This window comes from Terrapene carolina, unplaced genomic scaffold (assembly GCF_002925995.2).
Source record: "Terrapene carolina triunguis isolate 2854851 unplaced genomic scaffold, T_m_triunguis-2.0 Scaffold62, whole genome shotgun sequence".
Classification (NCBI taxonomy): Eukaryota; Metazoa; Chordata; order Testudines; family Emydidae; genus Terrapene; species Terrapene triunguis.
Genome location: NW_020664413.1, coordinates 45542275 through 45560317, shown reverse-complemented (window position 1 = coordinate 45560317; position 18043 = coordinate 45542275).

Sequence of the window (18043 nt, the reverse complement as noted above, 5' to 3'; positions counted from 1 at the left end):
TTGGTTTCAGTTTGCTTCTAAGAATAGGCCATGCTTTTGAGGGGCTAGGGGAGGAGGGTATTTTTACCAGCCTAATTTGTTCTTCTCACTTGGACATGTGACTAAAAGCCATGAAAACACTGAAACTGGAATAACTACAAGAAATCTTTGGAGACATACATAAGAACATAGGCTGTAATCTAACTTCCACTTACATCAATTCAAAGTCTCTCATTTATTTAAATAGTGCCGGATCGGGCCTTAAGTGGTAAGGAAGTGTTTGGGACACAGTTTAACTGGTCACGCTATTGTGGCTGGTCAGAGCAGATTTTCCACTTACTCTTCCCTGACCCCAACCCACTCCCCAAAGGGCCACAGAGAAAATCTCCAAGCCAGGTTCACAAATGGCAGCCCAGAGGTTGGTGTTGGCAGAGGGCTGGGACACAGAATCCATGATTATCGGGATCAAGTGGTTGTAACACATTATGCAATTGGTACAGTCGGACTGTAGCTGGTATTGTAGCCGATAAACTGGACCATCAACTGCACTGGGGCTTCACCCTAGCCCTGGAATGGAGATTTGTGAATCTTAATTGTAATACTTCACCAAAAAGCTTACCATATATACTCGTTCATAAGCCAAATTTTTTTTAGTAAAAAAGGGAAGCACCAGAGAAGGGGGTCAGTTTATGAACGGGTATAGAGAGGGAGAGGTGGGACACAGCCCCTCCCCCAACAGAGGGAGCAAGGAGAGGCAGCACAGTCTCTCTGCTTCTGGCCACACGGCTCTCCCCCCAGCCTTGGAAGCAGCTGCCGCTCCAGGGCTGGCAGGCTGCAGCCGTGCCACTCGGCCCCACCCCCCAGAGCAGGCTGTGGCCGCACCGCCCGGCCCGCCGGACCACGCTGCAGACGTGCCGCCCGGCCCAGCCCGCTGGAACATGCTGCAGCCATGCCGCCCCGCCTGGCCCGCTGGAGCAGGCTGTGGCCACACTGCCCAGCCTGCTGGAGCAGCTCCAGTCAGGCCACAGACATCCTCCCCTGGCCCTCCCCAGATAAGGTGGGAAGGGATGGGATGGGGAGAGTGTGAGGGTCCCGGGCTGGGGTCATATGCGGGGTGGTCACAGGGGTTACTCCCCTGACTCCCAGCTTTCCCCCCCCCCCAGAAAAAAATTTCCCCACCAGTTGCTGTCCCGGCCCGTCAGGGTAAGCAGCTGGCGCGCTGGGACACTTTGTTTACTTAGGTTTACCTCCGTGCCTGCGGACGCTCGAGGTAAACAAACCATCTCGGCCCGCCAGTGGCTTATCCTGATGGCCTGGGAGCCAAAGTTTGCTGACCCCTGAATTATAGGGTCACCTTATGAATGGGTTATAAACATTTTCCATTTTTACTTATCCATCTTGGGGGGATCGGCTTATAAACTAACCGGCTTATGATCGAGTATATACGGTAATTAGAGCCTGATTACTTGGAATTTATGGAAGTGAAATGAATTCTACTCGGAAAAAAAACAGTTTGGCACAAAATTATTATTCTGATTGCCAGTGTAGCAGCTTTAAAACATGAGTTATTCCATAAAATCCTTTTGCATGGGTCATATCTGCTAAGTTTTTGTTTGTTTTTTTGAGGGGGTGGGGGGTTCTTTTTTAAATTATTTTCTTAGCAAGTCTGCAGTCATGGGACAGTGTCTACTGCAGCATTGACAGATTAGGGCCAGCTGATGTTTTTCCAGTTGATTTGCATTTTCTTGCTCAAGGTGATCTCTTTGTTACTAGTATTGATGACTCAAAGGTCTGACATGTTGTATACACTGAGTTTCTGTGAGGTCAAGGACAATCTCAGCAATAAACATAAATGTATAAATAAAAATAGCATGCACAGAAATGGCCAGCTAAATTTTCAGATATTTTGTCCTCAACATTTCTTTTATTTGAATTTGTCCTCTTATTAATGAAATGCAACTATAAACACAGGTCAATTAAGGATGCTAGAACTGAACACTGTCAGCCCAGGAGCAGTCTCTAAATACTGTACATGTGCAATTTATCCATTTTTTTATTTCATCATTTTAGACTACCTCTAATATAGTAAAGGCTCTCTGTGCTAACAGGCTGACTGTTTATCATTATTCATAGACTCAGACTTTAAGGTCAGATGAGACCATCATGTTCATCTAGTCTGACCTCCTGCATATTGCATTTGATGGCTGTAATTTGTTACCACAGAATATAAAACTAGGTAACGGAATACAACTGTCTCCAACAAGCTTTTCAAAAGAACAGAGTCCTATTTAAAATATGTTTTTACATATAATATATATCAAATTATAATATAATAGGTAACTTCAGGATTTCTAGTGGCCGCAGGCCTAACCCTAGCCCAGAAAGGCCCTTAGTAACCATAATCCTAAACTGGGAAGCCTATTGGCCCCAGGTCTAAAGCTACATGGGGAGCCCTTCCCTTCATAACCCTAAATCTAGCCCAGGGAGCCCTACTAGCTCCACAGTCCCCTACCCATGGCAACTCTAATCCTAGTCAGGGGATTCCTACCCTTAGTAACACTAACCTTAGCCCAAGCCCAGGCAGCCCTATCTGTTCCAGGTCTCACCATAGCCTTGGGATTCCTACCCTTGGTAACGCTAACCCTAGCGTGGTGATCACTAGCCTTCGTAACCCTAATCCTAGCCCAAGGAGCACTAATGACACACCAGGTATAACCCTAGCCCCGAGAGGACCACCCTTTTGTCCCTCTAACCTTAGCTTGAGATCTCTACGGGCCACAGGCATAATCTTAGCTTGAGGATCCCTACTCTTTTTGACCCTAACCTTAACCTGGGAAGCCATACTGTCCCCAGGCCTAAACCTAGCCCAAAGAACCCTACCCTAATCATAAACATGCATTGCCCACTGAACCCCTTAAAATGGGCCCCTCAAACTGAATCTTTTTAGCTCCCATGATATCTTAATGTGTTATTGGCAGGCTTACTTGATTAATTTCTAGTTGAGGTTTTCTAAGTCACAGTGCAGACTCCCAAGGGAAGGGATCAGGAAGCCAGAGATACTTCCCCTGGAAGCAAATAGGTAAGAAGTGGGTAGGTGGAAACACGGCACCACACGTTCCTACATGCTGACCAGCAAAGCTGGCTGGACATATGGGGGCAGTATGCTGCCCTATTAAAGGGTATCCAAAATTATACTCCCACCCCCCACCTTTGGGTTCAAGAAGGGAGTCTTCAGAGGCATTTTACCCCCAAACTACCTTGGGCTGGTGAATGCGCGCACTGCCCCTTAACTTAGGGAATGGTTTTAAGGGCACAATTCAACCCAGAGATTTCAATTAAGGTTAACAAATCTGGGCTTGGAGAGGATCAAAGGGGTTGGAATAAATTCCAAAGTCAAGGGACCATTACAGAGCTTGCCTTGCCAACAGCTCTCTCCTACTTTTAGTGAGGTTATTCCAGTCATGTACAATATGACTGCATGAAGAGAGAGGCAGACCCTCAGGAAATCAGAACCTAAACCATTTAAGGCTTTATAGGTTTAAACCCACACTTTGAACTTCAGAGCACTGGTTTAATGTGCTTCCTGTGTGCCATAGCCTTTCATAAGCAAGCAGTCACATTCTGCACTAGTTTCTGGGCTGTATCCCACATTACAATAATCTCGTTTCAAGGTGACAAAGGCATGTATAATTGTGACACATGCAGATTTGGAAAGAAAAGGATGTACTCTTCCCACCAAGTGCAAATGGAAATAAATACTTCTGGCTAGTGCTCTCCTGGAGCACCAATAAGTAACACAGATGCTGCCTACATGCCAGATAACGGTTGCAAATAAAATATGCAATCCTTCAGTCAAGGGTGCCAGGAATCACCAGTATTGCCTGCTGCTTCTCCCAATCTCACATTAGTGTCATCTTATCCAGAGTGAGCCTCATCCGAGCCTAAAACTCAAGGAGGCACTTGCAATTGATTCCACTGCACCTGGGCCAGACATTATGGAGATATAGGTGCTATGCTTTGGTGCCTCATCAGATGCACCACCCCTCATATTTCCATATAACCCTCCCAATAGGCTCATATATATTCTGAGCAGGAGGCGTTACCAAACAGACTCTTTCAGCAACCTACAGGACAGGTCCCTTGCAATGGAGGTTCAATTGCCCAATATAACCCCTTAGGATGTCTAAGCAAAAAAACAGGACCATTCAAGAGCAGAACCATCTACCTCTGCTCTAGACTGCACACATGTCATTAAATATTTGTGCTCAACCATATCAAAAGGCAGCTGATAGATTTAGGAAAATCAGCAGAGACATTTGACCATTGCCTGCCACACAGAGGTTATTGCCCAATCATAGAATCATAAGACTGGAAGGCACCTCGAGAGGCCATCTAGTCCAGTCCCCTGCATTCAAGGCAGGATTAAGTATTATCTAGACCATCCTTGACAGGTGTTTGTCTAACCTGCTCTTAAAAATCTCCAATGATGGAGATTCCTCAAGCTCCCTAGGCAATTTATTCCAATGCTTAACCATCCTGACAGGAAGTTTTTCCTAATGTCCAACCTAAACCTCAATTGCTGCAATTTAAGGCCATTGCTTCTTATCCTATCCTCAGAGGTTAAGGAGAACAATTCTTCTCCCTCCTCCTAGTAACAATCTTTTATGTACTTGAAAATTGTTATCATATCCCCTCTCAGTTTTCTCTTCTCCAGACTAAACAAACCCAATTGTTTCCAGTCTTCCCTCATAGATCATGTTCTCTAGACCTTTAATCATTTTTGTTGCTCTACTCTGGACTTTCTCCAATTTGTCCATTTCTTTCCTGAAGTGTGGTGTCCAGAACTGGACACAATACTCCAGTTGAGGCCTAATCAGCGTGGAGTACAGCAGAATTACTACTTCTCGTGTCTTGCTTACAACACTCCTGCTATTACATCCCAGAATGATATTCTTTTTTTTGTGGCAACATTGTTACATTGTTGACTCATTTAGCTTGTGGTCCACTATGACCCCCAGACCACAGTACTCCTTCCTAGGCAGTCATTTCACATTTTGTATGTGTGCAACTGATTGTTCCTTCCTAAGTGGAGTACTTTGCATTTGTCCTTATTGAATTTCATCCTATTTACTTCAGACCATTTCTCCAGTTTGTCCAGGTCATTTTGAATTATAATTCTATCCTCAAAAGCATTTGCAGCCCCTCCCAGCTTGGTATCGTCTGCAATGCAATCACTGCGGTTTGTGTCTCATTCCTAGGTCTGTAACCATGTTTACTAAGATAAAGAACATCTGAGGACTCCCAAAACTGACAGAACTATCACTTTCTTTATGGCCTTTCCCAAAATGGGAGTTTAGAAACCCAGTGATGAGCAAGACAAACACCATCAAAAGATGCTTTCTTCAGCTGAGAACTCACCCTAGCTTCTAGAAGAGTAATTGACATGTGCTGTTCTCCTCTTTTACGGATAGATGCATCATTTTTACCAATAATGGGCACAGTACCTTACCCTCTCTGACTTTTATCAACCAGGAGGGACTTCAGACCATAACTTATGAGGTGGATTGAAGCACCAACATGTAACATTAGCCAAAATTCAAACAGAGAACACTGGATGTTAGTTTTGGCAAGACATCAACCTATCTCAATGGCAATAAATAGTTCAGTCTAGATCCAAGGTACACATTAACAAGATAATTTTTGTAGCAAGAAAAAAAAAACTGACCCTGTAAATGAGTGGGAACAATGTATATTAAGTAAGAGATCAGCCACCTAGAACAGTTCTGCTCAACGAGACTTTTGATATGCTATGGTGCTTCATCACCTGCACAACTATGACAGAAGACTTCAAAAAGTCTGTCAATCAGTCCGATTCCATGCAAGATTGGTCTCTAGCCATCTTTCCTCTTGCTTTGCTTCATTTGTCATCTCTAAATCAATGTGACCCATGAGAACGAAGCCATCAGAGAAGGCATTGAGGGCCTCCCTCTATTGATAGGCTAAAAGATAATAGCCTAACAAACATTTAATAGAACAGCCAGCTAGTTGGTGATCTCACTCAAGGCTGCTTCAAAACTTACCAGTTCCATCAGCCTTTAAGAAAGGGCTATTATGGTAGGTAGCTTGTTTCAGCCCTAGATCAAACTAAACATAATGGTATTCCCCCTGTCCCCCACAAAGCTGCTACATGCTTACCTCCCTGACATCTCAAATAAATGTCATAAAAATCTTGTTTTTCTTTGTAACAGATTTTTTAAATAAAAAATATTTATACCTTATAAATGTGAGACAGTTCCCCCCCCCCCCCCAAAAGAGAACAGCAGTGGGTTGTTGTTTTTTTTCCGCAAAAAGAAAAGGCAGCAACATTCTGCATTTTTGCTTTTATTTTCAGTCTCCTGGGTCAGCTTACTGATTTGGCAACCGCTTTAATTTAACAAGCTCTTCTTTCTATAAAAGGAAGCTCAATTTTCCCTACTGATTCTACATGATTTCACTATCCAATCTCGTGGCGGCATTCCAACTTTGAGAGGAATAAAGCTGTTAGTCCCCTAAAGCCAACCATATGGTCCTGGCAGAGTAAGCACTCCCTGTTGTATCTGTCTTCAGATAGATTGCTGCCCTGGATAAAAACATCTTCTTGGAGGAGTTTATCTTTCTTGTTAGCATATTCATTTCCCATGTATGTCAGTGAATGCCAAGAAACTCTATTTTTAACTAACATTAAGGACTCAAGACAAACTGAAAGAAGCAAAGCAATGCAAAGTAAAGGTGACACTCCATTTCCTAATGGTCCCATTGAACTTATCATTGCACCGTATCTAGTCAGTGATGTCTGAAATGACTTCACCCAAAGCACTATATATAATTTGCTTTTGTCAATCTTTAGCACAAACTTGGGCCCTGATCTTGCAACCACACCTACCTGGGCAGACCCTTGCACCCATGCAATGCTGTTTTGACTTCAGTGGGGTTCCACAAGGCCAGATCCTTATGAGCACATGGTGTGCCATTGAAATTAGTGTGTGTGGGGGGTGTTTCTGGGTGCAACAGTCCATCTGCACTGAGCTGATGGCAAGACTGGCACCATACTATTGAAAGTAGGGGATTTTGTTGTTGTTGTTTTTAAACTTGTAAGGAAACAAAAAAAAGTTTAAAATCCTATAAAATTGAATGGAAATTGACATGCTGCAGGATAACAAGCTACTCCTTGTAAAGATTCATTTATATTTTCTCTAAACACATTACATGGCATTAGACAATACAATATATGGTGCATTTAGGTATTTTTAAAATTTGTATAGTTGATTAGTAGCCCCTTACAGCTCTGAAGAAGCCATCAGAGTTTGCAGTGTAAATACATGGATTTTTAAAAACAAGGATCATTATGTGATGAAACAAGAATATTTATAAAAAATAAGCCCTATACCTTATTAAGCAGGCTATTCCACTCTTTTCCACACCAAAATAACTTAGCACAAATTTTGAACGAGATATGCATTCTATTTTAATTTGTAAATGAAAGATGGTTTGAGTCATAATGAAAGCAAAATAAAAATCTATCTCCAGTTAAAACTTTAATATATAACAATAAAATGGTGAAATCAAATTTTATGTTTAAAAAAAAACCTCCACGTTTTTAAGACCAATCCTTTACATGCTGAATATTAGTCCAGAGTGTCTATTGTACATTATAAACTCCCTGAAACATGGATTCTAAATGGAAATGCTGACACAAACATTACAGAGATGCTTGCAGGCTTTGCTGTAATACAGTTTTATTTACTTGAGTTGCCAGATCTTGGGAAGAGAGATTTCAAGGTGACCTTGGAAAAAGGGATCCAGCTGTCCAGGAGCTCAAGATGGATAATATTTTATAGACTACAAACCCAGGGACAGCATGAAGGGCTGTGTTTTGTTGTTTTTACATTCTTTTACAGTGCTTAACAAATAATCTAGTTAAGCCTCTAAGAACAGGGGTTAATAGAAACTTCCTGAAATGGTTCAGGGCTTGTCTACATGGAGACATTAGTGCAGAGTAAGCCCAGGTGTGAATTTAAAGCACACTAGTTATTCCACTCTAACTCCCCATGTGGGCACAGGCAGGGCCAGCTCCAGGCACCAGGCAACCAAGCTGGTGCTTGGGGCGGCACCTGGAGGGGGGCGGCGCGGCGCTCCGGCCGCCGGGGAGAGCGGGGCCACAGCCGGGCTCGCCGCCCTCCCCCCGGCGCTCTATGGGATAAGTGCAACCCAATATAATGAGGATAAGGAAGTTAGATTAGGGCATGGCAGGCTAAGCATTAAAATGAATATTCATGATAGGCTCAAGCCCTATAAAAGGGCAAACCACCATGTGGAGGGTGTTAACAATAGAGATGAAGGGTCAAAGCTATCTACCACCAATCTGGACATTGAGGAACCTAAAGCATTGGACTCATTGGCATACCAGAGACAGGGCTGGTCCTTTGTCTCTTACCACCAGGTCCTCAAGGAAGTGTGTAAGTATGCAAATTCAAGAGGATATGCAAAGAATGATACCACAGATATCCCCAATACTGTATTATACCTATCTGTTTATATAACTTAGAGCTTTTCTGGCTTTATTACTGATTCTAATAAAAATCTCTAAGGCTTTGCTTTGCCCTCAGTGTGAGTGTCCTTGCCACACACCCCAAGGTTCCCTACAAAATATTGATCTCATTGGTTTTAGTTTGGTGTAGCCTGATTCTGGGAAAAGGACCTTATTACCCTCAGCTCGTTAATCAGATCAATTGGCAATCAATACAAATATTAACTATTAAAAAGGCAACATACTCAATAAGAATGCAGTCCTTAAAAAAAGCTCTAAATGGTACAGAACACAATTGCCCATCTGTTTAACAACATAGGTTTCTGTGAACATATAACTATACAGCACTACTACACTGGTTTCCTGTTGAATACAGAATCCAGTTCATGGACTCTGTGCTGATATTTAAAACTCCCCAGCCAGAAATTTGTTCCTAGGTACCTGAGAGATCTCCATGCCAATGGCTTCCCTATGCTATTTAAGTTTCAATGTTTTGGTAGAACTTAACTGAGATGGCAAGGCTTGTGAGTGCAAAAGACGGGGATTGAACGGAAGCTGGATCTAGACTATCGAATTCACTCCCAGAAAAGAGAAGACTGAGCACAGATTTAGATGCTTCAAGAACATAATGCAGAACTTGCGGCTTTTTCTCAATAATTTCTGCCCATAAAACACATACACATTTAAAACAACCAAAGCTGGAAACAACTTGTAAACTAAGCAAAGGATTACTTCTGCAAGCTGAGAAGGAAGAGAGAGACTGCTTAACCTTTATTAAAAGACCAACTTCATTATGGAAATTAGTTTCACAAGTCCTTTGAGTAGTTATTTGATATAAGTATCACTGTCCCTGATAGCTAAATGACACATAGTCCACCTCAAATTCCATATTCAAGCTATATGCATGCACAAGCTGTCATACGAATCATATTTCTGTTAGACACTGAAGAAATGTGCCATGAGTGCATTTAGTAAGTTTATCATTTAGAAAGACCCTACTGTTTCCCGTGATAGGAAGAACCATGCATGACAGATACTGGCCACATTATTTAACACTCTTTTAGAAGGCACTCAGATACCACAGTGCAGTATAAGAACCTGAATAGAATAGAATAGCAATAGTCCCTAACTATTTATGGGGAATTCTGCTTGAAATGGTAGAATATTTCAAAACAACAAGAAACAAATGTAAGGGTCCTCACTAAAGGAGCCAAAAAGAAAACTGGCATTTTGATAGAAAATATCTTACCAAAACACACACAAGCATACATTGTTTTTAAACTTTGAATCCAGATCTGCAGTTCTATATATTTGTCAGAATAAAGGAAAATGAGATTGCTATTCAGTGCAGAAATTATATTCTGGAGAAACTGAATGGGATCATTTTGCAGGGGCAAAATAATATCCATTATCAACTTTCAGTATACTGGATTGCTAAACAAAGCTAGAGTATATAAAAATCGACAGATACAAGGACAAAGTCTGAGCCAATTCTTTCCATCACTGAGGTCAAACTGTGTGAATGGAGGCAATCTACAATAGGAAGTGTTAACAATTTTTTATTTCCATTGAAGAATACTGGGACATTTTTATAATGTTACCTCATTTAGGATCTGATCAAGCACTTACATTTTTCTAATTGACTATCAGATAGTATGTAGACAAAAATCAGTTGGTACCCTTGTGCAGTTCATTCTTGAATAGATAAATCAGGATCATCAGCTTTGCAGAAAACAATAGTGTATAGAACCTTAGAAAAGGAAATGTCACTTACAGAGAGGAATATATTTATTACTGCATGAGTCACAGTTTAATGAAGAGATTTCTGGAGTCACAAAACATACAAGACAACTAGATATGCTTTCAGTGGAATTATTCTAGATTTACACCAACGTAAACAAAAACAGAATATGACCCAATACTTCTAACTATGGCTAATTTAGCCAAATCCTTCTTGTTTTATCCACATGAATAGTTGACTTTAATAGGACAATTTACATAAGTAAAGTGAGCAAGTTTTTTCCCCATGTATCTGTTCTGCATACATCTCTTCTAATATACAACTGTTATTTTTTCACATTAACTGCAATTGGAGTGATCTGCTATTCCAAAGGAATCACTGATGTCACTTTGTGGATTATGTAATGGGTTGGAGGATTGTAGGATTAATAATTTTACTCGTATGTAAGTTACAAAAACAAACAAAAAAAGATGCTGTCCCAATCACATCTCTCCTCATTATGCATGGTTTTAAATTTTAAAAACACACAGTATTTTAACAAAAAATGGCTGATTGGACCAAAAAAAATGTGCAAGGTGTTGTCAAATTTTCTGCATTTAATTAGAAGTTATTTCTTTCCTCTGCTTATTCCTTGTTTCAACCTTAGAAAACAGAGTCCAGTATTATCTTCCCATTAAGGACTCTGAAAAACCTCAAAACTATTGCAATAATAGTTGTGGCAAACACAATGCAGGAATGCTGTGATTTATTTTCTGCAGAGAATATCAACCCTATAATTAGTAATCAGTTTTTAGAATGTAGGATTCAGACATTATTACTCAGGCAAAATATCTTGTTAATTTCATTGGGATATTTTGCCTGAGAAAGGATGTCAGGATATTTTATTTACACCTCTACCCCAATATAACGCTGTCCTCGGGAGCCAAAAAAATCTTACCGCATTTGAAACTGCATTATATCGAACTTGCTTTGATCCACCGGAGTGCGCAGGCCCCCCCTGGAGCGCTGCTTTACTGCGTTATATCCGAATTCATGTTATATCAGGTCGTGTTATATCGGGGTAGAGGTGTATTTATTTACACACCGTTCAACTCTCTTTGGGACTGGAACTACAAGATCCAAAATACAGCAATGGAGGGAGTTTGGGTGCGAGAGGGGTGCGAGCTCTGGGATGGAGTTTGGGTGCTGGGTGCGGACTCTCAGCTGGGGCAGGGGACTGGGGTGCAGGAGAGGGTGCAGGGGGGGCATTTGGCTGCTGGGTCTGGGCTCTGAGCTGGGACAGAGGTTTGGGGTGCGGGAGGGGGTATGGAGCATGGGGCGGGGCTGGGCTGGGAATGAGGAGTTTGGAGTGCAGCAGGCAGGCTGCCCCATGCCTGGGGCAGAGGACCAGAGTGGAGGACTCCCCGCAGCCCTTTCCCCACCAGCATGGCACACACCCAAGACCCCCAGGCTGATGCTCAAGAGGTCCAGCCAGGATACCCCCGGAGTTGCCGGGGGGAGGGGGGGGGCCTTCCATAACCCTCCTCCCCTCCTCCTTTTGCAGGTGCAGCAGCCACCTCAGCCTGCCCCCAGCCCTGCTACCTTGTAGCCGGCCTCAGTAGCAGCCGGCAAGGAAGTGCAGCACAGAGCTACAGGGGGCAGCCGCCCACTGCCCAGGGCAGGCAGGAACTCTGGGCGGGGAGGCCCACGGGGCCGGGGGATTCTCCGGGGGAGGCACGCGGGGGCGGCAAGTGGGGTCAGGAAAGAGCCCCAGCCCCGAAAATTGGTGGAGCTGGGCCCCTCAGGCCCTGAATTTGCTGGAATTCGGGCACCATGGGCCCATACAACTCGCCGCCCCTGTTTATGGCACAACTGGAAGCAGGAGGTGCTGGAAATCTCATTCAAAACCTGTTTCTTCTGAGTTTTCCAATCAAATTTTGCAGAACAAAGAGATTCAGATACTTTGGATTATCACTGCCTTCCAAAACAAGTGACACATGTCTGCAAAAGTCACTGCATTACTTTGCTGGGGGCATTATTCATGATACTGGATGGCAAACAAAGCAAGGAATCCAAGTGTTTTTGCCATATTTGTAGGAACTCTGCTTTCTCAACAATAAGCTTGTTGCAGGCACTTTATTAGCACAAAACTCTGCTAGGTCTACACTTGGAGCTATGGGAGTGATCCCCAGCTCACACAGACATACTTGTGCTAGCTCTCATAGAGCTAGCATGCTAAAAATAGTAATCTAGCTACAGTGGTATGGGCAGCAGTGAGCTGCATACTAGCTAGTTGCCCCAGTGTGTACCAGTAGAAGGGGGCTGTCTTAAACAAGAAAAGGGGGTCTTCTTACAGTGTCTAAACTCGGTGGGGCACGGTCCTCTCCTGGCTCCCTTGTCTGGTGTGCCATGGGGGTTTCAGATGACTTTCAGCAGCCAGCACCAGGTTGGAGCTCTGCCAATCTGGACACTGGTCTCTGCAGGGCTGGACAGTCTGACTCACGCACTAGATCCCACAGCAGTCCAAAAACTCCATTGGTGGGGAGGGAAAGTTAATCAGAGACTCCCTGAGCTGTTCTGCAGCTCTTACAGCTCCAAAACTCAAAGCTGAAAACCGAAACTACAACTAGTCTCTTTGTTTCTGAGTCAGACTGTCCCTTCCAATGAAGGGTTGAGAAGCCCCGGCTCACCACAAGCCCAGCAAAGTGCTTGTCATAATACGCAATGCAAAAAACTTCCTATTAGCCTCAGTAAGAGTTTCTACTCTATTCTGTCCCAACCCTGACTCCAAGCGTACTGGAAATGGTGTCAAAGGGCTCTGGTAACCATTATTGTTATAGTCCTTTGGGTAGGATCCCCGCCCAGAGGCTCAGTGCAGAGTTCCAGGAGCCGGCAAACTCAAGGTGGCGGTTGTATATATACACGTAAAATTAGGAGATCAGATCTTTCATTATGTGATCAGTTAATGCAGAAGAATGATGTATTGTTGGGCAAATTGGTTTTACAACTATTGTCAATCATATAGTTGACCACAGTTTTAAAACCAATTCGCCCAACAGAGCATCACTTAAAGTTTAAAATATATTATACTGTAATAACAGCAGATTGTCACATTATACATGTAAAATTATATATGTCAATTTCCCTAACAAGCTGTTTATCTTAATGCATACAATAAGAGAGAAAAATTAAGAGTGCTTGAAAGAACATCCAAATTTCCTCACCTTGATGTTTTTAATTCAGAAAATTAATATTCCATTACAAGTTTTTGCCTTTGTTTCTTTTAGGGAGGAAAAAACCAACAACAGCATAACTGTTCATAAACATGCCAAAGGAAGGATTAGCATAAAATCATATTTTACAATCAGCACAATCTGTAATAACTGAAAATACAGAATTTATCTTTCACTTTGTTTTTAAAGGGTATAATGGTTTCTGAACATGTCAAAGAAGGTTTATCCTAAAACAACCTCAGCTGATGGATTATAAAGTATTTGCTGTCTTCACAAAAGAAAACAAAATTATTGTTTAGTATTGCATAGAGATTTCCGTAATGGAACAGGCTAATGGTCTATTTTATTGGCCTCCTTGGTGCAAGACTAACCAATGCTGGACACATTAGGATAATACCTAAGTCCTTTATAAGCAATACTGTGCCAAGGGATATAGATGTGGGGGTGAGCTTCCATAAAGGATTGTGAAATGGCTGATAAGGTTCTGTTACTGCCTGTCATTAATGACTAGCTGTAGGCTGAAAAAGGAAGCCAAGCATATACATATACTCCTGTAAATGTACAGTATAACCACTGTCAAGACTCTTGATTGTGCCTTTTCAGGACCATAATCATTACCAAAAAGGAAGTAGGAGAATATGGAGATCTCAAAATAGTATGGGCCCTGAAGATTTAGTGTGCTGACACATTGGTTTGTGACTATATATTGGCACCTACTAACAATATTTCACTTATTACTTAAATAACAGATAGTTTCTGAACTTCCTTCGGGTGAATGAGATCATTTGGGATCCAATAGCCTCAAGAATGCCTCTGTCCAAAACCTTTCAAAGCTTTCATATTGATGGTAGGATATTTAATGTTAGGATTTTTGTCGACAACATCGGAATAGTAATTTGTATTGGTTACCTACAGCAGCAGTTCTCAACCTTTTTGGTCTCAGGACCCGTGTGTAAATGTTTATGGTCTGTCACGACCCTGTCAGTAGTCTGGGGGTGGAGGCCCTGGGGTGGTTTCAGTCAGGTTCTGTCCCCCACCCCACGGTGGGGGATTGAGTCCTGCCCTGCGCTCACCTCACAGTGGCATCTCCTGCAGCTCCTGTAATGTGGGACTGGCTGGGCTTGGCTCTCGTCGCTGGGTGTTTCAACCTCTGGGGTGGCAGTGCTGCTCACGTTTGGCCTCGCCCTCCTTGACTGAACCAAGTTTGTGTGAGTGGAGTTGTGACCTGGCTCATGGGGTTGCAGTCCCACTCACTCAAATTTGGCCTACCTGGACTCCTGTCATCATGACGGCTAGGCCAAACCTGAGCGATGCTGGGATCCCAGAGGTTGCAGTGCCTGGAATAGAGAGGCAAGCCCAACCAGCCCTGATGGACAGGAGCCACAGTAGTTGCCACACGACTCTATGAAACATTCTGGTGACCCAATTTTGGGTCCCAACCCATGGGTTGAGAAATCCTGACCTAGACAACATCAGTTTGTATTTGCTGGTTATTTTTGCAGTTTAATATAACTTTATTCTCACTTTTCTTTTCAAATAAATGTTATTCACTTGAATTTTGGTGTTAAATTGAAATCTAGACATGAGTCTGAACCAGACTCTGAACATCTCCATCCTGTTTTCGGTTCTGGACCCAAGTTCAGATTTGCAAATCTGCAGTTTGCCACCATCTCTGTAGTGGGGCACACTAAATCTCCACATCAAAATGCCCTGAATTTCTAGGATATTGAATCTGGATTTGGTGACTCAGGCCTTTGCAACTGCTTATTTATTCTGCACCATGCACATTGTTTTAAATCACTCACTACTAGCTATAAGTTATACCAGTGGAAGGAGAGGGCATCTCTTTGTTCAGCCACAACGGTTTTTATACATCTGAACATGGGGCAAATACTTGAACTTCTCTATTGAAAAAAAGACCATTAATCAAAAATGTGCATCAATTTGGCCTCTTGGCCCATAATTTTTTCCTAAACAAACTGCTTTTTATGCCTTTATTTTATACTGGTCTCTTTTCCCCACTTACTTCTGTTTTTAGTGACTCATGTGTGATGCTGTATGAACTATATGGAACACTTTGTGTTATTATTAATACCACTATTATAAAATTGCAATGAGTTGTGCCAGGTATGCTTTGTAAGTGGTCAGTGAAAATGTTCTGATTTGCCAAGTATGATAATCTTGTTTATATGTTAGTATCACCTTTTTATTGTGAGTTATAGATATGTATGATATATCTGTATTTCAAAACTAGTGCTGTTTCTGGATGACACCCCCAGACAGATTGGCATTAGCAGTGCCTAGCCTGTTTGATGGCCCATCAACTGTACAATGAACCCATTGAAAGGGGCCAGGGGATACACCTTATGAGTCAGCAAGGCATGTAGGGACATGCCGGCAGATGGAGAACTCTAAGGCTTTTCCATACCATGTGCTGTGAAGCTTGTGTTTGGGACACAGGAAGTACAAGCCACATGGCAAACGGCTATAAAAAGGCAGCTGCATCTTTTCCATTTGGTCTTCATTCCTGTTTCTTATCTCTGGAGTAACTTTTCTACAAATGAAGCTCTGAACAAAGGACTGAATGACTCATCCAAGCTTTGGATGGGTTCCAGAGGGACTTTCAAGCCAGCAAACTCACCAGTACTGCTAAGAACCTGATATATGGACTTTGAAGTCTCTGTATGTATCTGATTGCTTTACCACTTAACAACTCTCTTCTTCTTTTCTTTTATAATAAGCCTTTAGTTTTAGACACTAAAGGATTGGCTGGCAGTGTGGTATTCTGGGTCAGATCAAAACTAATATTGACCTGGTAATGTGGCTGGCCCTTTGGGGTCAGAAGAACATTTTGTATAGTGAACAGAGTTTTTAAATAACTTCTCACTCTACTGGACCTATGTGCGGATAGGGAGCCAGGGAACTGGAATGCAATAAAGGGTCTTGTGATATTTCTTTTTTAGCTTCTTGATAACCATTGTGGGGGACCAGAAGGACAGTTTGTGACTGGTTGGTGAGTCTAACTTCAGTGTTAGCCACCAGTTTTGGGAGAATCTGTTCTCCTTTTTGACCTTGGCATTTTCAGTGAGGGCTACCCTAGGCACACCAGGTCACATCATGTTAACTTTTTTCTGCAGGCATCTGGAACATGGTTGTGGTCCTTTTTACTTCTTCCCTTTTTTGCTAATGGGGTGGGGCACTCTAGAAGTAATTCTCAATAACACTGGACTGAATATGGATGTTCATCAGTCATCTTATTCATACTTGCAGTTAGGCCCTGCAGAAAAGGGAAAGATGGTGGAAATGTATCACTGCACACAAGCCACACTTTAAGTCCAAACCTATATTGCTAGATTTTTACACCTAGTTTAAGTGTAATGGCAATAGCAAAACAGGTGGGAAAAGCTGGTTGTTACAGATGCAAATGTTCATTCGGGTTTCTCATTGGGTCTATCTGTATGACAAAAGGAGGTTTTGTTGTTGTTCATTTTTGTTGTTGTTTTAACTGATTTAGCTAATATGATTTGAAACATTCCTTGGTCTTGTTGTAACCAAGATTTTTAAAGATTCTGAACTCTGTCTACACTATGTCGTTAAGGAGTATTTAAATCACATTCACTAACTCGCTTACTAAAAAGCCCCTCTTTTGGTGTCTAGATATAGACTCACCAATGGTGAAGAGCAGGAGAGGGAACAGGTGAAGAGTAAGAGGGAACCCGGTTTCCAGGTAAAGGACAAAGAACTGGTCTAAAAATCTATATTTCTTTGCTGGGGTTTGAGTTGATGTATTTTATTGTTTCTTGTGTAGTCGGTTTTATACTCCTTGCCAACATATTAATTTTCCAAAGGGACAGCACCCCTTCTTTGTTGGGGACAGTGAGTCACCTTGGGTGAAGGCAGCAGGTGTCACAAAAAAGAACCCAGGACTCAACCCATGCAAGAAGAAGGGAGAAGCTATTCCAAGTACCAAGCATCAGGGAGGAGCCATATCTCAGGGGAGGTGCTACATACACAATAGGGAAGAGTTAAGTTCCCAGTGGAAGCCTTATCTTTGACTCATCTGTCTTTTGCAATGTTTATAGAGGAGTGGTGTTGACCATTAATATTTAGAGGTTTAAATATTTAAAATATTTTCCACTCTATCCCCTGCTTTAGTGCAGGGTTTGGATGGTGTATAGTAAATAAAGTAAATACAGTAAATAAAGTATGGGGCACATATTGAAAAAAAGGATTAAAAAGAACTATTGAACAGTTGCCTCATTCCCTGAGCAATGTCCATCCTGTGAAATGAATGAGTTTGGACTCCTGTGGAGAACAGTGTGAGATCATAATACTGAAGACTGTCATAGTGCACACACACAAGGAACAGAGTTAAGGTTGCATGGGTAGCCATAGTTCTGGCATTTTCTAACTTTTGAGTGCTTGATGTTGTAGCCTTAATAACTTTCTTTTAATGTAGTTTTTTTGGTTAATGAAATACATGTTTTCTGTCTCTCCCTGGATTTTTTTTTTACTTCAGGATGTCCCATCATCATACAGCAGAGA